Source organism: Mobula hypostoma, chromosome 1 (assembly GCF_963921235.1).
Source record: "Mobula hypostoma chromosome 1, sMobHyp1.1, whole genome shotgun sequence".
Taxonomy (NCBI): domain Eukaryota; kingdom Metazoa; phylum Chordata; class Chondrichthyes; order Myliobatiformes; family Myliobatidae; genus Mobula; species Mobula hypostoma.
Genome location: NC_086097.1, coordinates 214,315,500 through 214,335,522, shown reverse-complemented (window position 1 = coordinate 214,335,522; position 20,023 = coordinate 214,315,500). Strand labels below are relative to the sequence as shown.

Sequence of the window (20,023 nt, the reverse complement as noted above, 5' to 3'; positions counted from 1 at the left end):
TTTCCCCCGGGATCAATAAAGTATGTTTTTGACTATGACTATGATTTCATGTTACTTGTATTATTTAAGTGAATGCCTGATTAGTGCTAATTGCAGGGTCCTAGTTTTGAGAATGTTCTTTTGGAAATGTTATGAATAAACTCTCATCACCATATCTACATCGAAGTCTGTCTTTCCTCTGTACTTGAGTTCCACTATTGCCAGTGTACATCCTGACACCATGGATCAGAGATTCCCAAGAGTTAGTGGGAGTAAGAGCACATCTTTGACTCTTTACCTCTGTACACTGCTAAGCTCTAGCCATGACAGAGCTCAGATTGTGTTGAGAGTCTGGAATCCAGCATATGAATGACGTGCCTGACTACCCAACCAGATTGCGTGTACCCAGGGCCTCAGAACTGCAGAGATTGTCCTGGGAGAGGATGTGGACTATGCTTTGTCTCTGCAGTTACTGAGAACCTTTTGGGAATCTATTTCAATTTGAAACCAAGCACCTTAATGGAGCTAATTTTAAGGCTTTTCTGAGAAAAAAATAATCACAGATTGTTTATTTTTCATTTCAAAATAAAGTTTGGTTTTACAGGTAAACAGCTTCTAGCTATGATCACTTCTTCAGAAAGGATAGCAAATAATCCAGTGACCGTATTTGATCTTCTCCTGGTGAACAAATATGTCCTACATATTTACAGAACAATGTTAGATTTTCTTCCATGTAGTCTGTCTGAATTTGATTAGCTAAGCCCCAAACAACAAAGGATGCTAGTTCATTGTGTATGAAATTAAACAGTAAATCCCTGTGCAGTTTATTGCACTGAAAATAAATTTAAGACAGCTATTTGAGCACTGATTATGGAAAACAATCCCTTCCATCCAGCTTATTGTTCAGAGGCACTTAGAGATTTGAAAATGTGCTTGGCAGGTATGTTGTTTATTGGAGTCAGGGTTTTCTGGTCACCTCTTCAGAGAGCAGAGCTCCCTCCTGGTTTTGAAATCATATTACAGACCAGGAACTACCGGCTCTGAGCAATAACCGATAATTAAACATTGATGACTCCAGCACAGCCCCATTGTTAAATGATTTTAATTTTGTTGGAAACTATATTAACAAGAGGTAAAGTTTACTTTTACTTTTGAAAGTGAGATTGGGAGGTGATGGGTAGTGGGATAGTTCTACTTATCAAGGTTAAAAAAAAAGTTAACACACAGCATCATTTCCTGCGTTCACTACTTTTAACAAGGTATTGTTTTTGTCACTTTATTCTAGTCACGACCATTCCAGCTTTGGTGTTCCTCCATTTTCCACCCTACCATATCTCAGGGTCACACAAGACTTCCTTTTCAACAATGCACTCAATACCGAATCTGACTTACATTGCCTCGCCGTTAAGTAGGCATTCGGTTTTAAAATGTACGATCTTAGTTCAAATTATTGCATTGATTTAATCCTCGCAGAATATCTCCAGGCCTACAACCCTTGCAAACATCTGACCTCTTGCAAGTCTTTCCTTTAACAGGTCCCCAAATGTCAAGTCCCAGCCATTGGCTGGCATCTTGCAAGCAAGGAACAAGCCTCATCCGAATCACTGCTGCACGAATCCCAGCTTGCAACTGGTCAGGAACACCTGTCATTGCCGTGGACGTTGGCTCTTCTTTTGTTCTTAGCGACTTAATTTTAAAATGGATTCAGCAGTGGCTGGATGGGAGACGCCAAAGAGTAGTGGTGGATAACTGTTTGTCAGATTGGAGGCCGGTGTGTAGCAGTGTGCCTCAGGGATCTTTTCTGGGTCCAATGTTGTTTGTCATATACATTAATGATCTGGATGATGGGGTGGTAAATTGGATTGGTAAGTATGCAGATGATACTAAGATAGGTGGAGTTGTGGATAATGAAGTAGGTTTTCAAAGCTTGCAGAGTGTTAGCCCAGTGAGAAGAGTGGGCTGAAAGATGGCAGATGGAGTTTAATGCTGAAAAATATGAGGTGCTACATTTTGGTAGGACTAATCAAAATAGGACATACATGGTAAATGGTAGGGCATTGAAGAATGCAGTAGAATAGAGGGATCTAGGAATAATGGTGCATAGTTCCCTGAAGGTGGAATCTCATGTGGATAGGGTGGTGAAGAAAGCTTTTGGTATGCTGGGCTTTATTAATCAGAGCATTGAGTATAGGAGTTGGGATGTAATGTTGAAATTGTATAAGGCATTGGTAAGGCCAAATTTGGAGCATTGTGTACAGTTCTGGTCACCGAATTATAGGAAAGATGTCAACAAAATAGAGAGAGCACAGAGAAGATTTACTAGAATGTTATCTGGGTTTCATCACCTAAGTTACAGAGAAAGGTTGAACAAGTTGGGTCTTTATTCTTTGGAGCGTAGAAGGTTGAGGGGGGACTTGATAGAGGTGTTTAAAATTATGAGGGGGATAGATAGAGTTGACGTGGATAGGCTTTTTCCATTGAACGTGGGGGAGATTCAAACAAGAGGACATGAGTTGAGAGTTAAAGGGCAAAAGTTTCAGGGTAACATGAGGGAGAACTTCTTTACTCAGAGAGTGGTGGCTGTGTGGAACGAGCTTCCAGTAGAAGTGGTTGAGGCAGGTTCGATGTTGTCATTTAAAGTTAAATTGGACAGCTATATGGACAGGAAAGGAATGGAGGGTTATGGGCTGAGTGCAGGTCGGTGGGACTAGGTGAGAGTAAGAGTTCGGCACGGACTAGAAGGGCCGAGATGGCCGTTTCCGTGCTGTAATTGTTATATGGTTATATATGAATCCCTGTGCTCAAATCCTCTGGACTCTGGTGTGCCTGTGAACTCAGCGGCAAGAACACCGTGTGTTTCTAATATGCGTAGCGTAGTCTGACACGATGGTCTGCAATCCCTGAACCCAACATCGTAAAGTCAGAGCATCTGTACATCACATTGTGGGGAGGCCTTCACCAAACCGGGCGGTGTGAATGCAATGCACCCTATGAACTCGAAAACCCAAGCCCACTACCTTCTCTGGCATCAGCACTTTTTCCATTTTGTCAGTGTGGATTAAGGTCTTCTCTGATCACAAGCACGAGAAAGTCTGTAGGTGCAGGACATGCAAAGCAACGTACACAAGATGCCAGAGGAACTCAGCAGGCCAGACAGCATCTATGGAAATGAACAAACAGTCAATGTTTCAGTGCGAGGCCCGACTTCAAGTCTGAAAATGAAGGGGGAATGACACCAGAAGGGGAGGAGGATAGCTAGGAGGTGATAGGTGAAGCCAAGTGGGTTGGAAAAATAAAGGGCTGGAAAAGAAAGAATCTGATTGGAGGGAAGAGTAGACAACAGGAGAAAGGGAAGGAGGAGAGGTCCCAGCAGGAGGCAGAGTGCTGGATCCTTCAATCAAGTTTCAAACTGAACGTCACGGGCTCCAACAGTTTCCACAGCACAAACAAAACAAAACAAAAAGAACAAGCAGGAGGCGTAAAAAAGGTGTGCTCCCCTGCTTGCTGCGAGGAAGAGTGAAATGAAGCCAAATAACCTGAATGGTATCATTTATATAGTAGCTGGTAAATTGCAAAATAATGCTAACATGACGACTTAAGCAATATTAAATAATTCCAAGCAGTTGTACAATTTCTGAACAGTCCATGAACACAACCTTGATATTTCTTTCTTTTTCACTATTTTTGTAATTTGTTGTAATCTTATATATTTGCACTGTACTGTAGTTGCAAGACAACAAAGTTCACATCATATAAGTCAATGATATAAAATCTGATTCTGATCAGCATCTAAACTGTGAGTAGTAAATGAACCACTTTACTGGTACTGGAAGCGCAAGAGGATCTTTACAGCAGTTGCAACAGTACAGTGCAAATGTCTTGTTCTCATTGCTACCATCAGGAAGGAGGTAGAGGAGCACGAATGCACAAACTCTACAAACTCAGGAACAGCTTCTTCCCCTTTCCCACCTGATTTCTGAATGGACATTGAACCCATGAACACCACCTCACTATTTGTTTTATTTCTATTTTTGCACTACTTATTTAACTATTTTATATATAAATATATATACTTACTGTAATTCACAATGTTTTCTCTATTATTATGTATTGCATTGTACTGCTGCTGTAAAGACAATAAATTTCATGACATATGCCGGTGATATTAAACCTGATTCTGGTTCTGAGCTGAATGCTGGTTCAGATGTATAAGTGTAATGGAAAGGCATCAGTTTAAGCAGCGAGCTCAAAAATGGTTGCACGTCCATTGATGACTGCACAGAAAGAAAATAGATCTATATTCATTGGTCATTTGAAGTTTGGGAGGTGGTTTTACTAAAACATGAAAGATCCTAGACAAAAATAGGGTAACTGGTGAGATGTTTCCGATAGGGGGAGAAATTCAAATGAAGAGGCATAGTTATAAGATTAAGAACTATTATTTGAATCCGAAATGTTTCAGAACTTATTCTCACAGGTAGTAAACCTCTGGAATTCTTCAACCAGAGGTTTGTGGAGGATGGATCATGGGAGTCTTTAAAGAGGAAATAGATATATTTTAGAAATTTCACGGAACTGTCAGCTATGGACAACTGGCATAGAAGAGATGAGGCTTGGGCAGATCAGTCACTGTCACACCGTAAGGGGCTGAATGACCTTTGTCTGCTCCTGTTTTCTTATGTTGATATCACAAGCTTCCTGTGATGCATACCTCCTGCAGGTGTTGGCTGTGCACACGTGAATGCCCAGGACAACAGGTCTCATACCATCCTGGAATGATATTGCATCAGCAATGCTTGTACTTCATGGTTTCAAATTGTGTCCAAATTTCTAACTTCCAGGACAAACTGTTTCTACAATTTGATTGTTCCAAAGGCATTTTGATAATAGATTTCAACTATTTTTTCCACATTGGCTAGACATGTTGAAATGTCTGTCTATTCTGCTTCTGTATAAATGTTAGACATCTGCTGAAGGAAAATGATGACAAAGTTAAGCTTTTATCAAATTACCATGATTGCACATGATTCATCTTAATTTTCTTAAATTACATAATGGTATAATCTCAGTACGTCCTATTGCACTTTATTCAAGAATCAAGATTCAAAATCCAAGATCGCTTAATGTCATTTCCAGTACACAGGTGTAAAGGTGAACAAAATAATTGTTACTCTGGATCCAATTCAGCACAAAAAAGCACAGTAGGATAAAGAACACAATACACATAGATTTGATTGCATTCATCAAGTGATGCTAGGTCCAGGAATGTCTGCATATAAGATGACTCTGACAGGAAATGATAAAAGTAGTGGAGGTGGGGGATGTGCTGTGCTGGGGTGGAGTTATTGATCAGATTTACTGCTTGGGGAAAATTCTTTATAATGGGCATTTTAATAAAGGACATCAGCATGATGTGGGAAATATGGCTACCACTTTACCCACTAGTTTGAAAAATTGCAGTGAGTGAAAGACCAAAGTCATTTTTTTCCATTTATTTTGTTGAAGAACAATGTTGGACAGGATAAGGGTCAAAGGATTTGGATAAGGTTCTGGCATTTTAAAAAATCATAATCATCAAGGATAAAAAAGCATAATCCTGAATTATATCTGGAGTTGTCTTGAACCACATCTTGTAGACATAGAATAACACTTCCGCTATTAAACCAAAACTAGTACATAAAGATGGTTACGTTAATGTCACTGGAAGAAAAAATGCTTAAAACAAGGCTCAAAATATGTCAGCTGTAATGAGTCATAATTAAACCTTGAAAGAGGGCTAAATTAAGAGTTGGATACTGGATTTCACTGAATTTGGACAAGGCCTTTGCCCCTGGATTGTGCATGGGGAAGGTTGGTGTGGCCATTCTTCCACCTGGACCCTCTCAATAGCGGCATTTTCCTAGCTCCGAGTTAAAATTTCTCCCTATACATGCACGCATGATTAGACCACACTTTTCCGCTCAGACAAAATGCCAGTTTTGGTCTGCTAAAGAGCCCAAATTTTTTCTCAACTGATTTCATTGATCTTGGCAAGCAGTGTGGGAAGTGGGAAGTGGGAATGGTGGTAACATCCATCTGACTGAGTTGCGACTTGAGGTTTCCTTGCTCCTGGGACAACCATTCAAGTTGTGTCCCTGTGGAAGACCATAACCAATTCCAAGTCTATGAATTTCTCTGGATATGAAGCTTAGTTCTGAAATGCCAGATTTAGTGAAGTCAGTGCACTTTTTGTTTAGTCATGCTGATGTAAGTATAATGGGTCCAGGAATTTCCCATCATGTTATTCATTTTCAATTTTAATACAGGGCTTTTCAATGCAATAGCGTGTTCCATACTGTTCACAAAATGCCTCACTGGCTCTGAAATCTTTTCTGATATCACTTTATAATGCCAGTCCTTCTTTATTTAGTTCGATATATTTTTTGTCCGTTGTCTTGCACACCCTGGGGAAGCCAGCAAATCCATAAAAGGATTAGATTGAATTTTATATAAGGATTTGGATTTATAGAAGGCAAAGACTTTTGTCACCTTTAATTCTATCATAAGATTTTGGCTGTATGTGGATAGAGGATAAAATCATCTGAGATAGTCACACAATCATCCAATTGCATCCTCTATGAAGCAGTGATAACGCGCAGTCAGATCCTCAAAAATACAGAATATTATTTGCAACTATTACATCCAATAGGTGGTTCAGCAGCATATCCATTGTAATCTCCTTCAGTGGTACTTCTCCTTGGGTACATTTCCCTTTTCCTCCTCTGACGTTATGAAAAGCAGTGGTATGACCATAAAAAGAGATTTCTTCTTTCGTTTAGTCAGGAGTATCCTGCTGAACAGTTTCCTATCACATGAAAAAATGACAGTGGTTTCATCACTCTTTTGGCCAGCTGGTTTGCAATTCCTTCAGAAATTTATGTGATTAAATATCTGGACCCAATAAGAAACCGCCAAGTGTAATTAATCGTTCGTCTTATTTCAAACTCATACTCGATAATGTGAATAGAGCAACACATCTCTATGTGAGAAGAGATTGGTTAACAATCAGGATTTATAAACAGACTAATACATAAAAATCTGCAGAGGGAATTGCATTTATGCAAATAACTTATTTAAAAAACATGTAATACTTGTGAAACATGATGGCTTCCAGTTAAGATGGTGCTACCAAACATGTGTGACAGCTTCTGGTAGTCAAAAAGCTAAGAAACCTGACAAAAAAAAAATCACTAAAAATACTTCTGAGGAAATTGTGTGTGTGAAATTAACACCACAAACAGTGAAGTGGCGAGTGATGGCGAGGCGAGTTCAGGTGATCAGCTGAGATGGTGTGTTGCAGAGTCTTTACAGTTGGAGTTCTGATGCTCATTCAACTGGCCAGGTGTGAAGTTATATCACTCAAGGCATCGAAAGGAGAAGTCTTGGCCCGAGCAAAGAAATTCCAATGCTCGTTCAACTGGCCCAGGTGCGAGGCTGGATTCCTCTGGGAGCCGACCTGATTTGAAGAGCTTGAGAGCGGCTTTGAGCTGGGTGACAAAATCTGGGCCTGGAGCAAATCGCTGGGCAGCATGGTCTAGGCCTGGAGCCTTTTGTAGCAGCAATGCCTGAGTCCTCGTGTGAGATTTAAATGCCGGCCCTGATCGGAGGCGAGAGCTGATTTCGCTCTGTCTCCATGATTTTCACTCCTCTCTTCAGGGTGCCAGAGCCTTTCACCGTTCCATTGTTTGATCAATTTACATGCCAGCCCTTATAGACCGAAAAGCCAGAGTGTCAGGACCAGAGGCAAGAGCCAATTTCACTCGTTCTCCGCAATGGTCATCTCCATGACTCTGAGGCTATGAAGACTGCCCCAGCTGCTGTGCTCCGTGTCCATTAATATGATGAACTGATAAGAAAGGCTTTGGGTCAACTCCAGGATGCTCCAGGGTTTGGATCTGTGGTTTGGAATGCTGTTGTTCGTTCAATAGTTTGCATGATTTTTTCTTTCTCCTGCGCATCGAGGGTTGGTCTTTTATTTTTATTTTTTTCTTGAATTGGGTTCTTTTGGGTTTTCTTGCTTTGTGGCTACCTGTGAGCAAGAAAATCTCAATGTTGTACAATTTATATGTTCTTTGATAACAAATGAATCCTGAATCTTGAATCTACTTAAGTCTTGTAATTTCTGTGTTGAATTTACTAGTTGTCTTAAGAAGTATGTTACAAAAAACAGACATGAGAATAGAGGTTACCATTCATCAATACTCAGATTAACATGTTGATATAAAATCCTTTGTCAATTCAAGCTGTATGTATGAATGTATGAAGCTTCAGTACACTATATTTCACACTGCATAATTTTACAGCATCAGTTCCCAATGCAATCATATCAGCATCAAAATGTATTATGCAAATTCTATGTGTATTTTCTGAGAACTGTACAAAGCTTTGCTACTTAAGTGCGATCAACAGCTTCTCCAGATAGAAAATGCATCTGGCAATGCACAAGGTGAAGGGAATGCTAATTGCTTAGTGCCAGTCAAAACACCCAGTTTAAGTACAGTTAGATGATTGCGTTTTATCTGCTGAACATTACGGGAATAAGAATTATGTCATTGACACTAATTCCAAAATCTGAGTGAAAGGCACTGAACTATACTGCAAGGTAGATAAAGCTTGGAATATTTTTATGAAGATGCTTAATGAATAGCATGAGCCCAGTGTATTTGCCTTTTTGACCACACAGTGTTACGATTATTTAATTTAAAGTATTTTGTTTAGAGGAGAAACAAAGAAACTAGAAACATTCAGCAGGCCTGGCAGCACCTGTGGAAGGATTTAAGGTTCAAGACCCTTCATCACAACTGGGAAAAAGAACAGAAGTTGCTTTTCATAGCAAAGGAAATTGGGAAGAGAGACAAAATGTCACAGTCTGATCTAAATCCATATTATTCTCTGTTCCAGCCACAGCTCTGTTTTTGTCAACTCTGCTGGATTTCCCATCTCTGGTCCCAAACAATCAGTCTTCAGTAGAAGCCTTGGCTTTGGTGCCTATGAGCCCCAATCTAACTGAAATATTTCTGTTCTGAAAAGTTAAATTGGTTTCCTTTTCCACAGATGCTGTCTGACCTCTTTTTATTTCAGATTTCCAGCAACTCCACATATTTTAGATTTTCATTCTGTTTTTCAAAGAACCATTTGGATCACCTCTGATATATGAGAATAGCTAGAATTATCAGTTCAATCCAAAAACAAGTTATTGCCTAAAAAGATGCATAGGGCATTTTACATTTCCTTAAGATTACTAATTATATATTATTAAACAGTGCAAATATGCAGAATTACTGCGGGACAAAATTTACTTCATTTGTTACTTTAATAATATTTGTGCAAGAATAGTGAACATTCACAACCCCCTGAACATTCTTTTCAGAAAGACGATTTCTAATTGCGGATCAGACATCAACAGTCTCAACTACAGCACCCCTGTTACAAAACTAACCCAACAGTGCCAGCTTCTGGGGTTTAGACACTCTGACTCTCTGGAATAGATAGCTGGCACCACCCCTTTAAAGATCCATGTCCACCCTGCTAATTGGCGGCCATGTTTTGGCGCCAGGATTTCAATATTTAACAGTATCTGAAATGAGGTTCAGCGCTCAACCATCAGCTCCACTTTGGATTCTTGTCTAGCATCTAGTTTTGTACCCTGTCTTCATTTAGTCTCAATTTGTGTCTGAGTCTAGTCTCAGATATTCCAGCAGGCGAATCGTAACCATTCACACTTCGGTCCCTAATCACAGTATGATTGAGCCCGACATGGACTCAGTGGGATATCTGAGCCTCTCGTCCACTGAGGCCAGCCACAACAAGAGAATTTCAAGACGGAGCCTGGAGATACACAACCTCCAGGTCGCTGTGTGCCTAATATTGCAAGGAGGAAGCCAGAGTCCTTTGGGTGAGTCTCTTGGTCACACTCCGGAGCCAGACTATCTTCAGGCCCCAGAGAGATTCGGCAGTGACCCCGGTTCTTCCTTATCCAATGGTTATTGGTGTTCGAACTCCACCCACCCAGTTCCCCAGGGGTGTGGAAAGATGGCCTTTATGACTTCTCTCCTGACTGGGAGGGCCCTGGCCTGGACCACCACACATTGGGAGCAAAGGCCAGAGATTTGCCTGGATTCGGGGGAACTCATGACCACTGTGAGGAGGAACCAAGCCGCAGACTGTCTGTGTGTTAGGGCACTCAGTCAGTGGCCAACAACTGAGTTTCATACTTTGGCCCAAGAGAGCAGCTGGAACAGGGAAGCCTCAACCACTCTATGCTGCCACAGACACGGAGACAAAATAAAGGATGCCCTTGCCTTGGAAGAGCCGGTACAGGATTTAGATGCACTGATTGACCAGTCCATCTGCCTCGATAATCGCCTGCCTGAGCAAAAATGGGACTACCTCAAGAAGTCGAAACGGGCTACCCTGAGCCCAGTCTCAACGCATTGCAGTTCCACTTCCCGACTTTGGACAAAGGCCAACCCGTCTTCTGCTCAGAATCCTGTTGAGCCCTTGCGAATCGGCTGCATAAGAATCTCTGCCGATAAGAGGTTCCAGCATCGGAGTTCAGTTTGCTGCTACTACTGTGGGGAAGCAGGGCACCTGCAGGCCAAATATCTGAAGCTGCAGTCGTCGGGAAACTGCTAAGACCATCCAGTGTCAGGAGGAGTGTGACAGTAGCAGCCTCTGTTCCCGGCCCTATGGACTCTGGGGTCACGCTGAAGGCAGCGATCTCCTGGAATAAGAACCAAAGAGAGGTAAATGTTTTTGTGGACTCTGGGGCAGCTGGTAATTTCCTGGACTTTGGAACCATCCATCAGCTCAACATATTGCTGCAGGAGTTAAGCCAGCCCGTGCCTGCAACAGCCATGCATGGCCATCCGCTAGATTCCGGGCAGATCCAGCAGCATTCAATGGCTTTGCGGATGAGGTTGGAAGATCACGCGGAGGACATCAATTTCTATATCATGGAGTCTCCTCATATACCCCTGATCCTCTGGCACCCTTGGCTGTCCCAGCATAACCCTTCCGTGAACCACAAGCAAGAGAGGATCATCACATAGTCCAGTCACTGTGAGGAGGTATGTTCTCGGCTTGCTGTTCCGACGCCTACACTTTCCCAAAACCAGTGGATGACAAGGGGGAAGACTTTTGTTCGGGGTAACATGGAGTCTTCAGAAGTCCTGCTTTCAAGTGCAGACAGGCCGGCTCCAGCCGACAGGACTGTGTGAGTCCGGGCCCTGTCCAGTCTGTCCAGTGGGGTGAGGGTGTGCTGGAACTAGAGAGTGAGGACCTCTAGTTCAGGAGCAAGCCAAGGAGGTGCCCACGCAGTCTGGTACTCTAGTAGCTAAGCCGAAGGGCTCCAATCACCAGCTCCCATCTAAGAGAAAGGCTCCAAAACGTAAACCCTGGAGCCTAGTCCCAGAGCACAGGGACCATTTGTAGCGCCTTACTGCTGATGTCAGGATACAGATGAGGCTTTGGACTCTGACTGGGCCTCTGTTTAAACTAAAGTCTCTTGTGAACCTCTGAAGGAGACTCTGAGGTCTGCAGAATCAAACCCACTACCTAAGAATCCTCAGGAGTAATCATCAGAGGGTTCAAGGGTAATCGCAGCACCCGAGCTGGTTGAAATCCCTTCTGTCTACAAGGACTTGGAAGAGGTCTTCAGCAAGTGAAAGGCTTCAACTCTTCTACTGCACTGACTCTATGACTGTGCTATACGTCTGCTGCCTGGTATGAAGGAATACATATGGAAGCCACTTGCCATGGGATTCATTCAGCCATTCATCTGTCCTGCCAGCGCTGGCTTCTTCTTCGTGCAGAAGAGGGTCAGAAGCCTGTGGTTATGCATTGATTACACAGGACTGAATCACATAACGATTGAGAATCTTCCAATCATGAATACTGTCTCTGAGACTCTCCAAGAGACAAGAGTATTGTTGAAGCTGGACTTTGGGGAGTGCGTATAACCTGGTTCGCATCAAGGAGTGGAAGATGGCATTCATCACACCGACAGCGCATTATGGGTACATGGTCATACCCTTCATCCTTGTGAGCGCGCCAGCAGTTTTCCAGACCTTTATAAATGATGTGCTCTGGGATACTCTCCATAAGTCCGCCTTCATCTACTTGGATGACATCCTAATTTTCTTGAAGTCCATGGAGGAGCACATTGCTCACGTTGGAGATATCCTGAAGAGGCTTCTTGATCATGGATTTTACGTCAAGCTGGAGAAATCTGAATTTCATGTCCACCACCATATTTCATTTTTGGGATTCATCATCTCCAAAGGCAATCTCAGGATGGACCATAGTAAAACACAGGCAGTCAGAGATTGCCACAACCATCGATGTGAAACAAGTCCAACTATTTCTGGGATTTGCCACTTTTTACCAAAAGCCCATCAGGAACTTCAGCTCAGTGGCGACTCCACTGAAAGCACTGATCAAGAGATCCACGGGCCCTTTTGTTTGGACTACCAAAGCGGAGCCTGCTTTCATAGAGCTCAAACAGTGGTTCATGACAGCTCCCATTTTGGTTACATCTAACCTGGACCTTCCCTTCATTGTGGAGGTGGATGACTTGGATGTTGGAATGGATGCATTGTGTTGTCTCAATGGACACCTTTGGACAATAAACTGCATCCGTGTGCGTTCCTTTCCAGCCGGCTATCCCTGGCAGAGGTGAACTACAACAGCGGAAATAGAGAGCTGCTCGCCATCTTGACTCTGGAGGAATGGCACCACAGACTTGAGGGGGCCAAGAACCTTTTTATTGTCCAGACAGACCACAAGAAACTGGCTAACATTCAGGAGGCCAAGAGATGGAATATCAGGCAGGCCAGATAGTCTCTTTTCTTTAATGCTTTAATTTAGTCTTGCCCTATTGACGGGGTTAAAATACCAGAAAACAGATGCCTTGTCCTATCAGTTCAATGAGCTCAAATGAGGGGAGCAGCCTACCACCATTTTGCCCCAAGCCAAGATGGTAGAACCAATTCGTTGGAGAATCGACGCACTTACCGGAACAAGGAACCACACACCCAAACTCAAGGACTCCTTCACCCTCTGTCTGATCCAGACAGACCATGGGTACACGTTTCCATGGACTTTGTTACGGGTCTGCCTCCTTCCAAGGGGAAGACCGTCATCATTTTTTGAAGGCCTGCAAATTCATCGCCTTGGACAAATTACCATCTGCAGCGGAGACGGCCGAGATTGTCCTACACCAGGTCTTCAGGATCCATGGATTTCCAGTGGACATGGTGTCGGATCGCGGTCCTCAATTTGCATCACGCTTTTGGAGGGTGTTCTGTAAGCTGATTGGGGCAACAGCGAGTCTTTCCTCTGGGTTTCACCGGCAGCCTAAAGGCCAGATGGAGCTGGTGAGCCAAGATTTGGAAGGAACATTGGGATGCCTGGTTGTTATGACAAGCACTCACTCACGCCTGCTTCCGTGGTTCAGACACTCCAACTCCCTGGAGTACAGCTAGCTGCCACAGTCCCTTTACAGATTCAGAACATTCCCGCTGATTGGCAATTATGCTTTGGGTGTAAGGGGCTGCATATTTAAAAAGCACCTGAACTGAGGTTCAGTGCTCAGTTGTAAGCCTACTCATGATTTCACCTAGTATTAGTTTGGTGTTCCGATTGTGACGGATATGGACTGTGCCTTTAAAAAGGAGAGAGAGAGAAACTTACTACAGTACTGCTGCCTGTTTCTGGGTTGCTATGGTGAGAGAGAGGTGGAGTTATATGATGGACAGTTGATGTTTACAGATGTTTCGCAGCGTGTTTGTTTAAGCAAGGTCAGATGACTCTCTCACAGACACAGAGTGGAACACCGGTTAAGGTGATCGGTCAAAGAAAAGAAGCTAGTGACAGAAGAGTCACTGCGTGAAACTTTCGAGTACCCACAAGGGTGGGTTGAGAATCGATCAGTGGCTGTCACGCTGTGTGGAAGGGCTGACCCTGTGGAGGCTACCGGTGTGTCTACCCTCGCCTGGGCGGTAGGTTTCCCTCGAAGACGGTACCCTTTTGTGATAAACTACATTTGGCTAACTTGAGAGTGGATTTGGAGTCCAACAATGGAAGACCAACTGCACCTGTTTATTCGTTCTCCTCCTATTGTGGATTACAAACACCTCTCTCTCCACTACCAACTCCAAGCATTGAACTGACTTTCCTTACATTACCACTGTGAGACTTTAAGTCTTGCCACCCGAGCCTGAACAAATTTGGGAATTATATTTACACACATATACATGCATAACACTGCTAACTTTTGATTTACCTGGTTTAAATTACTATAAAGGTAGTTACTAATAAATAGTGGTTTTTAACATCAAAACCAGACTCCAGGTGTGTTCTGTTGCTGCTGGTTCATTTAAACTTGGTGCTTACTGATCTGGCTAACAACGGATGGTGCAATCCGGGGTTTATTACGATCGAGGAATGTGCTTGCAGACTGGATATTGAACTTTTTACTGTTGGACTTCGGCCACATTCCACCGTGATACAACACTTGGCGGCACGGGAGGTCGTTCCTGCCTGTGGCCATCGAATGTGCAACTCCTCCCGTGGAAGGTCAGACACCCTGAGCCAATAGACTGGTCCTGGACTTATTTTCCATCTGGCATAGTTTGCATTTTGTTGATTGATTGTTGGGGTTTTTTTGTATTGCTATATTTACGCTCTATTCTTGGTTGGTGTGGCTGTAACGAAACCAAACTTCCCTCTGGATTAATAAAGTATATCTATCTATCTATCTATCTATCTATCTAAACCGTTGCGTGTACGTAACACAATTCTTGATCTAGTTCAGAACTATATCTTGTTCCTAGCATCAGACACTCCAGCATTTAGGTCCAAGCCATCTTTGTCAAGGTACTCTTGAGTCAATATGGACTCAGCAGGATATTGGAGCCTTTAGTCAGCTCTGGCCAGCCATAGTGAAAATATTTCAAGACAGAGCCTGGGGATACACGTACTCCGGGTTGCCGTGTGCCAACTTCTGCAGGGAGGAGGGCAAAATCGCTTGCGTGAGGCTGTTGGTCATTCTGAGGAGACAGTCCATCTTCCAATCCTGAAGAGAGTGGATGATGACCCGGGTTCTTGCTGCGGTCTCCTTGTCCAGTGCTCATTGGTATTTGAACTCCAGCCGTCCTGGTTCCCCTTGAAGCATGGGAAAGAGGCCTTCATTATCTTGCTTCTGATTGGAAGAGGAAACGGAGATCAGAGGTTTGCTCGGATTCAGAAGAATTCATGGCTGCCATGAGGAAAGCATTCCATCACTCCACTGAAGCCAGTCAAGCCTCAGACCACCTGATAAATATTTGACAGGGTGGAGTGTTAGCAGCTGAGTACGCAATTGAATTTTAGACCTTGGCCTAAGAGAGTGGGTGAAACGGAAAGGCCTCGACCATGCTATACTGCCACGGACTCCGAGATAAACGGAAGAATGCCCTTGCCTTGGGAGAACCAGCTGAGGACTTAGAGGTTCTGATTGACCAATCCATTCATCTCGATAATTGCAGAGTATAAGTGGGTCTACATCACGAGGTCATAGATGGCTTGCCCAAGCCCAGACTCAACACATCGTTGTTCTACCCCTCCGCCCACCCCCACCCAGATCTCAGACCATGATCAGCCCAGCTCCTGCTCAGGATGCTGTTGAGCCCATGCAAATCGGCTAGATAAGAATCACCGCTGAAGAGCGGTTCCAGCGTCAGAGTCGAGGCTGCTGCCATTACTGCAGGGAAGCAGGTCACATGCGGGCCGACTGCCCAGAGCTGCAGCTGTCGGAAGATCTGTTCCCATTTTGATTGCACCTAACCTGGACCTTCCCTTCATCATGGAGATGGATGCCTCGGAAATCGGTGTGGGCGCAGCGTTGTCTCAATGGTCACCTTTGGACAATAAACTGCACCCGTGCACATTCTTCTCCAAGCGGCTAACCCCAGCAGAGGTGAACTATGACATCAGGAATCGGAAGCTTCTTGTGGTTAGGTCAGCTTTAGAACAATGGCAGGGCTGATGATGGTGCGTAGAGGGATTTAGGAACCCTTTCATTGTTTGTTCAGACCACAAGAACCTGGATTATATTCAGGCGGCCAAGAGGCTGAAATCATGGCAGGCCAGGTGGTCTTTGTTCTTTAACTGCTTTGATTTCATCCTGATCTGTCAACCGGCTCAAGGAACCGGAAGCCAGATGCTTTGTCCTGTCAGTCTGATGAACCCGAATGAGAGGATCAGCCTACCGCCATTTTGTCCCGAGTCAAGTTGGTAGCGCCAGTTCATTGGGGAACCAACGTTCTTTTTCACAGAACCCAAGTAGCAGTACTAAAAGACAAGACGGGGACTTGCTTTATAGTCTGGGCAACCAATCCGGTTGTCATGATTTGCCTCTGGAGTCCAGGAAATTGGTGCCCAAATTCATTGGACCCTTCAGGGTTCTCAGGAAAGTAAACCCAGTGGCCTACCCCTTGATCCTCAAGATCAGTCCCATTTTCCACATTTCCACGTTAAAGCCTGTGAACACCAGCCCGTTAGCCCCACCACCATCAGCCCTGCCAACACCCAGGTTTGTTGATGGAGATCAAGTTTTGATCATGAGGGGAATTTTGGACTCACATACTGTTTGAGGTGTTTGGCAATATCTCGTGGACTGGGAAGGATTCGGACTGGAGGAGAGGTGCTGGGTGCCTTGGAGAGACCTCTTGGATCCAGATCTCATCCGATAAAACGATGATACAATCGTCATCTCTCCGAGCAGCCAGGGCTGTCAGGAGTTGGCCATAGGAGAGAGGGGGCCTGTTACAACACACACCCATTCGCACCAGCTTCCGAGATCCAGGTACTCCATCTCCCCAGATGGATAGCAGGCATAGGCCCTTTAAAGATTCAGGACAGTCCTACTAATTGCCAATCATGTTTTGGGTGCCAAGGATTGAGCATTTAAGGAGCCCCTGAACTGAGGTTCGGTGCTCAATTGTAAGCCTACTCATGACTTTGTCTAGTGTTTGTTTGGTGCTCCGATTCTCGATCCAGTTTGAAACTGTGTCTCAGCCCCAGCATTTGGGTCTAGGCTGTCCTCATCAAGGACTCTCATCACACTGGCTTCAGAAAACCAGATGAGTGGTGCGACCATATGATGTGGGCAGAGATCACCCACAGCACTTTACAGCATTCGGTGCATGGGATGTCCCCATTCAAATGCCAATTTGGGGATTTTCCGCCACTCTTCCCTGAGCAAGGGGCCGAAATCGGGGTTCCTGTGGCCAAGAACCTCATCGGATGCTACAAGGAGAAATGGTCTAGGGCAGGGGAGATTTTGTTGTCCTCTACCTGGAGGGCTGAAATAAAGGCTAACCGCAAGAGCAGACAAGGGCCAATTTTGCAGCCTTGCCAACAGGTTTAGCTGTCCACTCATGATTTACCTTTTAGGGTGGAGTCTAGGAAATTGGCGCCCAAGTTTATTGGACCCTTCAAGGTTCTCAAGAAAGTAAATCCTGTGGCCCTCCCCTTGCAGCTCCCCAAGACCCTCATGATCAATCCCACTTCCCAGATTTCCAAACTAAAACCTGTGAACACCAGCCCTTTATCCCCACCTCTATTAGTCCCTCCGCCACACAGGTTTGTTGATGGGGAGCTGGTTTTCACTGTGAGAATTTCGGATTCACAGTCTGTTTGGGGTGTTGGTCAGTTCCTCGTGGACTGGGAAGGGTTCAGATCCGAGGAATGGTGCTGGGTTCTGGAAAGGGACATCTTGGTTCTGGCTCTCATCCATGATTACCATCATTGTCTGTCCATGGAACCAGGGCTGTCTGGTGTTGGCCACAGGGGAGGGGGGTCCTGTTGCGATATGTACCCAACTCTCCAGCTTCTGAGCTTTAGGTGCTCCAACTCACCTGAATATGGATAGCTGGCATGACCTCTTTAAAGATTTAGGTCCGCCCTGCTAATTGGTGGTCATGCTCTGACATCAGGATTTCAATATTTAAGAGCACCTGAATTGAGGTTTGGCACTCAATCATCAGCTGTACTTTGGATTCTCGTCTAGCATCCCATCTTGTGCCCTGTCTTCGTTTAGTCTCGATATCTGCCTCAAGCCTAGACTTGGATACTCTGGTACATGGGTCCTAACCATCCTCGCTTAGGTCTCTCATTACAACTCCTCACTCCTCCTCAAACCTTACTCCCTCTGAACCAAAACTCTCTCTGCGCTAATCCCAAACTGACCATCAAACCCGCAGACAAAATGGGTGCAGTTGTGTTGCAGCAGACTGACCTCTACCTTGCTGAGAAGAGGTGGCAACTCTCAGACACCCTCTCTTAACAACCCCTTGAAGTGGACCCCACTCCTGACCGTCAGAAAACTGTCTCCAACACCATCACTGATATCATCAACTCTGGAGAACACCCATCTATTGCCACCAATCTTATAGTTCCCTTACCCTGCACTGCTCATTTGTACCTCCTACCCAAGATTCACAAACATGATTGTCCACTGTCTCTGCCTGCTCCTGCCTCACTGAACACGTGTCCTCATATCTAGGCTCTGTTCTATCCCCTATCGTTCAGTCCCTTCCCGCCTACATCGATGAAACTTTTCATGCTATCTACTCACAACCTTTCCTGGCCCTGACTGCTTAATTTTCACCAGGGATGTTCAGTCCCTATATACCTGTATCCCCCATCAACAAGGCCTTAAGGCTCTCCACTTCTTTCTCAACAATAGAAGCAACCAGTTTCCCTCTGCCGCCACCACTAGTAGAACTAGTCGGCACCCTCAGCAATTTCTACTTTGAGGGATAACCATGTGGCACCTGCATAAGCCCTAGTTATAGCTATGTAGAACACTATGTTCTAATCTTCCCTGATAACGCTCCTCAACTCTTCATCCACTACATTGATGACTGCATTGGTGCTGCTTCATACATCCATGCTGAGCTCATCAATTTCATTACCTTTGCCTCCCTCTACCAAACTGTCCTTAAATTCACTTGGTTCATCTCTGACACCTCCTTCCCTTTCCCGATCTCTCTGTCTCCATTTCTGGACACAAACTGTCAATCAAAGTCATTTATAAACCTACCAACTCCCGTGGCAACCTTGTTTATACCTCTTCCAATTACTATCTCCTGTAAAAATACTATTCCCTTTTCTCGGCTCCATCATCTTGCTGCTTTTGTTCCCAGGATGAGGTTTTCCTGGCCAGGATATCAGAGATATCCTCCTTCTTCAAAGGATGTGGCTTCCCTTCCTCCACCATTGATGCAGCTCTCATCCACATCTCCTTCATCTCTCAGAAATCCACGCTCACCCCATCATCCTGCCGCCTTAACAATGATAGTTCCTTTTTTCCTTACCTAACGCCCCATGAGCCTCTGTATTCAACGTTTCATTCTCTGCAACTTCTGTCATCTCCAAAGGGATCCTACCCACTCAGGGCGCTTGCCTCTTCGCTACCTGCCTATCACTTCCCCCTGATGCCCCTCCTCTTTCTCTTTCTCCAGTGGTCCACTGTTCTCTCCTATCAGACTCCTTCATCTCCAGCGCTTTACCTTTCCCACCCACCTGGTCTCACCTATCACCTTCTAGCTATCAATCTTCCTCTTCCCCCACCTTTTTATTCTGGCACTTTTTCTTTTCTTTTCCAGTCCTGAAGAAGGGTCTTAGCCTGAAACATTCATTGTTTGTTCATTTCCTTTAGCATTAGTCATGTGTATTTATCTGTCAGTGTATCATTGAAATTAGCAGAAAAGAACTTAGCCGATCTACTCCCTGAACGAGTAAGAACAAAGAAACACAAATGAGAAAAAGGTGTGATTCCGAGGCTGAGGTTTCTAGTAAGTGACCCTGGGCTGAGCTAGAGCAAAGGTCTAGCTGTGGGGAATAGCCTCTCCTACCCGTCCCCTGCTTTCTTGGTCCTCCCACCATTTCCCAGGCGGAGCAGGATAGCTGCTCAGCCAGGCTTTCCCTCGGTCTGATCACGTTGACGGGCAGTCCTCTG

General features: G+C 44.5%; 1 long non-coding RNA gene across 1 annotated transcript in view; it reads right to left on the bottom strand.

Annotated features, from left to right (window-relative positions):
* Nucleotides 1-2,864: 2,864 nt before the first annotated feature.
* LOC134343093 (uncharacterized) overlaps nucleotides 2,865-20,023 on the bottom strand; it is a 40,874-nt gene continuing 23,715 nt past the window's right edge. The window contains exon 3 of the long non-coding RNA XR_010017155.1: nucleotides 2,865-3,139. This is a non-coding gene — a long non-coding RNA (uncharacterized LOC134343093). The remainder of the gene's footprint in view (nucleotides 3,140-20,023) is intronic.